Genomic DNA, 8,654 nt, shown 5'->3' on the forward strand with positions numbered 1-8,654 from the left:
GATTAAGTCATTTTTAGGAAAAGTGATTAATTTTGGAAAATACTTTCATTGCGGAAGCTTTGCTTGTTGTCGTGTTATTTTGAAATCAACTGTTGTTTTTGAAAACGCGCCCTAAAGCTATCCAATTTCAACAGTTAAAATAAGTATTACCTATCTTAGTAATACATATTAAAAACCATCAAAAATAAATAAGCGGCCTTATTACATTTAAAAGCCCAAAACCTCAAACGTAATTAAAAGGATGTCCACTCACGGAAGAAAATCAAACTTTCGAGCGGGTGGCCACTCCGAATTCCTCACGACTCCAAGCCCACTATGGTTGGGGATTACCTGCGTGGATGAAAATAAAAGGGGTGAGTTTGGGGAAACTCAGTGTGTAAAATAACCCAACCATAGTCTAAATCAGCTCAACCCACAGAAACAGAATAAGTTGGCCTTAGCCCAGAACAGAATTCAGAATAAAGCCCATAGGCCCATAGCAGAACAGAACAGATATTACATGTTTATGCAGAAACCCAACCATATCCAACTGTATACACCCCATACCAACCTTACACCGTGTGGGGAGACAACTCGACCCACCCAACCGCTACACACCACGTAATTTGCAGCATGGTGCGCGAGCAGAATAATGTGACAGAGTCACCAGATCTGAGATAATCGTGGCGAGCCACCGAATAGATATATGTGGCGAGCCACCGGATCGAATATTTGTGGCATAGCCACCGTAACGCTTCCTCCATAATATAACCCATGTCCCCATGCAGCAGATATATAATCATGGCATACATCATACGTAATCGATCGCCATGCTTTTGGTCAAAATTAACCCTAGGGGTATAACGGTAATTTTGCACCTAGGGGTATAACAATAATTTTCCATACATAGGGTATTATAGTAATTTAGCTACTTTTAGGGTTTTCATGCATATCCTAACTATTTACGTACTATCGAACACTTACGCGCAGACTTACGAATTGGGCGTTGGCCCATGAACCCGATCTTTGGCCCATTAAGCCCAAATTATCAAAATGTACTAAATCGCGTACTACGGTTTATTACTTTAGATTACCAAATATACAAACCCAACTATCTTACAAGCATTAGCACTTTTCATAAATTCCCAAAATACCGACTTTTCGGCATTTCGACTTTTCGGCTTTTGCCAATCTAGTCTATGAGAGGGTATCGATTACACACAATTTTTATGACGATATCTTGACGAGATCCACACACGAACCGCCTACAATTGGATTACTAACACGTTAATCTAACTATTCAAATACAAACTACGATTAACCCCTTACAATATTCGACCAACCACACCTACAGATCATAGTAAGCTTATAAGAAATCAATAAGCAACTCATTAACAAATTTTTGTCAATGTTTACCACATAATCATAATTTCACTGCAAGCTGTCTTCCTGAGCAACAGTCACTAAATCATTTATAACTGGAGCTACGAAACTCCAAATCAAGTGCCGTTAATTTTCCCTGAAAATAGACTCATATATCTTTTATCCATAAAATTTTCAGAATTTTTGGTTTATCCAATCAATACCAGATTTTTCTAAAAGTTTCCCATGTTTAACTGTTTGACTAATCTGACCACTCTTCATTACGAATCAAATTTCTCATTGTACAGAATTCAAAATATGTTCTAGTTTATTCCATTTGAAACCAGACTCATTAAGCTTTAATTACATAATTTATGCAGCTCCTAACTCATCTCCCACAATTTATGGTGATTTTCCAAAGTCATGTTACTGCTGCTGTCCCAAGCAGATTTATTACCAAATCACTCATTCACACCTAACTTGCATGCTTGTTATTTAAACATGTATATCACCAATCAATCATCACATATCTATGATTTTACTTAAGTATAATCTCCATTTCATCATTTTAAAGCACAACATGTTAGCCGATTTTTCCCTTTAGCATCTAAGGCACATGCATGTTCATTTGTTTGGCTCAACTTCACCTATCTTCCATTTTTCATCAAAAGAACATGAAACAACAACCATTTCCTTCATTTTAGTTCATGATTAAATGCTCACAACACAACTAAAAATCAAAATATACTTCAAGAGTTAAGGTAGAATTAAGAAGAACTCATGAACCTCAAAATAGAAGCAAGGTACCAAGAACTTACCTTCAATTTTCCTCCTCCTAATGACAGAATACTCAAGAGTTTTCTCCTCTCCTTTCTCTTCTCTAACTTTTAGCTATGATGAACAAAGATGGACAAAACTTTGTTCTTTTCACCCCTTTTTCTTTTAATAAAACTTCATATTTCATCTATTTAATTCTTTAATACAAAAGACATGAAATTCTTATCATGAAACATTTACCTAAACCATTATCATGAAACATTTACCTAACCCATTATCATGGAACATTTACCTAACCTATTATCATGGAACATTTACCTAACCTATTATCAATTTGTATCAATTTGTACCATAAATTATAGATATCAAGTGCACATTTTGTCTACAACAACATTATGTCTGGCCACTTCATGTAAAATGGGAGGTTTGTCATGCAAATCTTCCTATTTTGCACTCCTATTTATTTGGTCACTTCAATTTAGCCTATAGCATTTTCAAACATTTTCACATAGGTTCTATTTCATAATTTCACCCCCTTTTTGTTATGGAACAAAAATTAACTAAAATTGTCGGGCTCTATCTTAAGTTTGGGCTTTCTAGAGGCCCACTAACATAATTAAACCTATGCCAACATTCACAGGATTCCCGAAAATTGGGGCATTACAACTCTACCCTCCTTAAAGAAATTTCGTCCTCGAAATTTATCTAATCCAAACTGATGAGGGTATTGCTATTGCATCATCTCTTCTGGCTCCCAAACTCAGAAGTTTCCCCTTCCTTAACTTGTTGAAAACGAGCGACCAAAGACTCATCGTTCAACTGTTTTTCCTTAATCGATCCACCAGGTTGGCCTCACTTGCAACTCACCAGCAGACTTCCATCATCATCTGAGACTTAGACGAGCAAACATTGCTCTCGGATCGATCTGACTCTACGACTTAGAGCATCGGCTACCACATTAGCCTTGCTTGGGTGATACTCGATCGAATAGTCATAATCCTTAAGCAACTCAATCCATCTCCTTTGCCTAAGGTTCAGCTCCTTCTGAGTCAACAAATACTTAAGACTCTTATGGTCAGTGTATATAATACACCTTTCTCTGTACAAGTAATGTCTCCAAATCTTAAGTGCAAATATCACTGCTGCCAACTCTAAATCATGAGTCAAATAGTTTCCCTCATGAGGCTTAAGCTATCGTGATGCATATGCAACCACCTTACCCTCTTACATTAACACGCAGCCCAAACCCACGTGTGATGCGTCATCGTATACTGATAAAATCATTCCAGACTCCGGCTAAATTAACACAAGTGCTTCAGTCAGAACTTTCTTCAACTTCTCAAAAGCTTCCTGCTGTTTCTTAGTCCATACAAACGGTACTCCTTTCCTTATGTGTTTTGTCAGAGGTGCTGCTATCATAGAAAAACCTTCCACAAACCTTCTGTAGTATCCTGTCAGTCCTAGGAAACTCCGTATTTCCGACACTGACCTAGGCAGCTTCCACTCCAAAATTGCTTCAATTTTTCGAGAGTCCATCTTAATCCCCTCAGCAGAGACCACATGTCCTAAGAAGGTTACCTCCCTCAACCAAAATTCACACTTGCTGAACTTCGCAAAGAGTTCCTTCTCCCTTAATACTTACAAGACTCATCGGAGATGCTCATCATGTTTCGTTTCGGTTTGAATATACCGGGATATCGTCAATAAAGACGACTACGAACTGATCCAAAATGGTTGGAACACACGATTCATCGATCTATAAACGCCGCAGAGCGTTCGTTAGTCCAAATGGCATAACCGAAACTCGTAATGACCATACCGAGTCCCGAATGTCGTCTTTTGGATATCGCCTCCTTAACCCTTAATCGATGATATCTAGATCGAAGGTCGATCTTGGAAAATACAGAAGCTCCTCTAAGCTGGTCGAATAGATCGTCAATCCTTGGCAGTGGATACTTATTCTTAATCGTCAGTTTGTTCAATTGGCGATAATCAATGCACATCCGCATCGTACCATCCTTCTTTTTCACGAATAGCACTGGTGCTCCCCATGGAGACACGCTTGGCCTAATAAAGCCCCTATCCAACAACTCTTGAATTTGAGCATTTAACTCTACTAAATCCTTCGGTGCCATCCTATATGGTGCGATAGACACAGGCGCCATTCCAGGCAACAAGTCTATTCCAAACTCAACTTCTCGATTCGGAGGCAATCCTGGAAGCTCCTCCGGAAAAACATCTTGGACTCCTTTACGGTCTTAACCTTATCCACTGTCAGTCCCTCCTCTTCCGACTGACTTACAAATACTAATTAGGCCTCACAACCTTTCCAAATCCACTTTTCGGCTCTTAATGCCGACACCACATTGGATAAATAATCCCTTCTCTCACCTATCACCATAACCTCCTCATCCTTTGTAGTTCTTAACACCATTCGTTTAGCAGCACAATCCAGAGTCGCCTTATGCTTAACAAGCCAATCCATTCCCAGAATGAGGTTAAACTCTCCGAACGGTAACTCCATCAGATCTCCAGGAAAAACCTTGCCTTGAGTTTCTAAGGGTACATTCCTATACAGTTTGTCTACCCTAACCAAGTGACCCAAAGGACTTACTACAGATACCCCACTCACAATCTCCTCAGAGCAGTCAAAGTTGTCCATAATCCGTTCTGTGGCCTCCAACCAATATTCTGCCACATTCGGGGCTATACCAGACACGCCGCTAAAGATCTTCGTTCCATTAGTCCCGAAGTCATTCAGAAATAGATCCTTGAATTTCGTTACCCGAACTTGCTCCGGCAACCCTTTCCAGAACACGAAGCATTGCCTGTGATAGGGCATCATCCTCGGCATCGCGGTCATGAGACTCTACCTCTATTGCCGGTGGTACCGGTGCATCCACCGCCGGCATATGTCTCGAAGACAAAAATCTCGCTCGAGCACTTCCTCGGATCCATCCACGGCCTCTTGTACTCAAATCGTATTATCTTGATTACGAATTTTTATGCATCAATTAATATTCCAGTGTTTATTACAGATGTTTTATGAATTAGACAGTAGTTCAGAGTTTGTTTTCGCAGAATCGAAGTCTAGCTACAGTTTCAGTCTCTTATCAGATTTTTCCTATGGTTTCTATATCATCCTATCTAGAGTATCCTAGCAGGATTTTAGTACAGACAAATAATTCAGGAAAATATTCAGAAAAATTCAGAATACTTACAGACTTGAGCTGGAGATTCGGAATGCCACCTTCTAAAGATCTAAATTTTGAAAATTGAGTTTTTCGCATTCTTTATAAAATTTTCGTTTTCAAAAATCTTTATTTTTGTAAACCCATTCCACAGCCGAGTTGTTGCAACCTAGGCTCTGATACCACTAAATGTAGCACCCCAAACTCGGCCCAGAAGTTATGGCCGGATCTGGCATGCCACATCGAAGCGTTCAAAACATTTTATATTTTTGATCCAGAAAAACCTATTTAGTGTTTTAAAAGATAATTTCATTATAGGTTAAAGTGAATGGAAGTCGTGCACCAAGTAGGAAACCGAAAAGAGGTGGTGAGTCCATCGGATCGCTATACCAAGCTCCTTCGGATCCAATCCTAGACATGCATACCGCCATTGCCACGACTTAACGTCATGGATATTTCTAGGAAACTGATTCGATTAAGTCATTTTAGGAAAAGTGATTAATTTTGGAAAATACTTTCATTGCGGAAGCTTTACTTGTTGTCGTGTTATTTTGAAATCAACTGTTGTTTTTGAAAACGCGCCCTAAAGCTATCCAATTTCAACAGTTAAAATAAGTATTACCTATCTTAGTAATACATTTAAAAACCATCAAAAATAAATCAGCGGCCTTATTACATTTAAAAGCCCAAAACCTCAAACGTAATTAAAAGGATGTCCAGTTCACCAGAAGAAAATCAAACTTTCAGAACGGGTGGCCACTCCGAATTCCCTCACAGCTCCAAGCCCACTATGGTTGGGGATTACCTACGTGGATGAAAATAAAAGGGGTGAGTTTGGGGAAACTCAGTGTGTAAAATAACCCAACCATAGTCTAAATCAGCTCAACCCACAGAAACATAATAAGTTGGCCTTAGCCCGCAATGTAATTGAATAAAGCCCATAGGCCCATAGCGTAACGTAATGATACTACATGTTTATGCGAAACCCAACCATATCCAACCGTATACACCCCCATACCAACCTTACACCGTGTGGAGAGACAACTCGACCCACCCAACCGCTACACACCACGTAATTTGCAGCATGGTCGCGAATGAATAATGTGACGAGTCACTAGATACAGAATAATCGTGGCGAGCCACCGATCAGATATATGTGGCGAGCCACCAGATCGATATTTGTGGCATAGCCACCGTAACGCTTCCTCCATAATATAACCCATGTCCCCATGCAAGATATATAATCATGGCATACATCATACGTAATCGATCGTCATGCTTTTGGTCAAAATTAACCCTAGGGGTATAACGGTAATTTTGCACCTAGGGGTATAATGATAATTTTCCATACATAGGGTATTATAGTAATTTAGCTACTTTTAGGGTTTTCATGCATATCCTAACTATTTACGTACTATCGAACACTTACACAAGATACTTACGAATTGGGCCGTTGGCCCATGAACCCGATCTTTGGCCCATTAAGCCCAAATTATCAAAATGTACTAAATCGTATGCATCATGCAGCTTTATTACTTTAGATTACCAAATATACAAACCCAACTATCTTACAAGCATTCGCACACTTGCAAATTCCCAAAATACCGACTTTTCGGCATTTCGGCTTTTCGGCTTTTGCCAATCTAGTCTATGAGAGTGTGTCAGTTACACACCTGTTTGCGACGATATGCTGACGAGATCCACACACGAACCGCCTACAATTGGATTACTAACACGTTAATCTAACTATTCAAATACAACTACGTATTAACCCCTTACAATATTCAGCCAACCACACCTACAGATCATAGTAAGCTTATAAGAAATCAATAAGCAACTCATTAACAAATTTTTGACAATGTTTACCACATAATCATAATTTCACCGCAAGTCGTCTTCCGAGCAAATCACTAAATCATTTATAACTCGAGCTCTGAAACTCCAAATCAAGTGCCGTTAATTTTCCCTGAAAATAGACTCATATATCTTCTATCCATAAAATTAGAATTTTTGGTTTATCCAATCAATACTAGATTTTTCTCAAAGTTTCCCATGTTTCACTGTTTGACTAATCTGACCACTCTTCATTACGAATCAAATTTCTCATTGTACAGAATTCAAAATATGTTCTAGTTTATTCCATTTCAAAGTAGACTCATTAAGCTTTAATAACATAATTTATGCAGCTCCTAACTCATCTCCCACAATTTATGGTGATTTTCCAAAGTCACATTACTGCTGCTGTCCCAAGCAGATTTATTACCAAATCACTCATTCACACCTAACTTGCATGCTTGTTATTTAAACATGTATATCACCAATCAATCATCACATATCTATGATTTTACTTAAGTATAATCTCCATTTCATCATTTTAAAGCACAACATGTTAGCCGATTTTTCCCTTTAGCATCTAAGGCACATGCATGTTCATTTGTTTGGCTCAACTTCACCTATCTTCCATTTTTCATCAAAAGAACATGAAACAACAACCATTTCCTTCATTTTAATTCATGATTAAATGCTCACAACACAACTAAAAATCAAAATATACTTCAAGAGTTAAGGTAGAATCAAGAAGAACTCATGAACCTCAAAATAGAAGCAAGGTACCAAGAACTTACCTTTAATTTTCCTCCTCCTAATGACCGAATACTCAAGAGCTTTCTCCTCTCCTTTCTCTTCTCTAACTTTCAGCTATGATGAACAAAGATGGACAAAAGTTTGTTCTTTTCACCCCTTTTTCTTTTAATAAAACTTCATATTTCATCCATTTAATTCTTTAATACAAAAGACATGAAATTCTTATCATGAAACATTTACCTAAACCATTATCATGAAACATTTACCTAACCCATTATCATGGAACATTTACCTAACCTATTATCATGGAACATTTACCTAACCTATTATCAATTTGTATCAATTTGTACCATAAATTATGGATATCAAGTGCACATTTTGTCTACAACAACATTATGGCTGGCCACTTCATGCAAAATGGAAGGTTTTTCATGCAAATCCTCCTATTTTGCACTCCTATTTATTTGGTCACTTCAATTTAGCCTATAGCATTTTCAAACATTTTCACATAGGTTCTATTTCATAATTTCACCCCTTTTTTGTTATGGAACAAAAATTAACTAAAATTGTCGGACTCTATCTTAAGTTTGGGCTTTCTAAAGGCCTACTAACATAATTAAACCTATGCCAACATTCACAGGATTCCCGAAAATTGGGGCGTTACAAAGCAACTCATTAACAAATTTTTATCAAGGTTTACCACATAATCACAAATTCACAATAAGCTATCTTCGTGAGCAACAGTCACTAAATTATTTATAA

The 8,654-nt window shown here is 38.0% G+C and overlaps 1 long non-coding RNA gene across 1 annotated transcript; it reads right to left on the reverse strand.

Moving 5' to 3' along the window:
* Positions 1-5,947: 5,947 nt before the first annotated feature.
* On the reverse strand, positions 5,948-8,084 carry LOC128286889 (uncharacterized). Its single transcript, XR_008277569.1, has 3 exons — positions 7,934-8,084; positions 6,983-7,024; positions 5,948-6,114 (listed from the first exon to the last, which is right to left on the reverse strand). It is a non-coding gene; the product is annotated as an uncharacterized LOC128286889 (long non-coding RNA).
* Between the last annotated feature and the right edge of the window lie 570 nt (positions 8,085-8,654).

The sequence above is a fragment of the Gossypium arboreum genome, chromosome 13, assembly GCF_025698485.1.
Source record: "Gossypium arboreum isolate Shixiya-1 chromosome 13, ASM2569848v2, whole genome shotgun sequence".
Lineage (NCBI taxonomy): Eukaryota > Viridiplantae > Streptophyta > Magnoliopsida > Malvales > Malvaceae > Gossypium > Gossypium arboreum.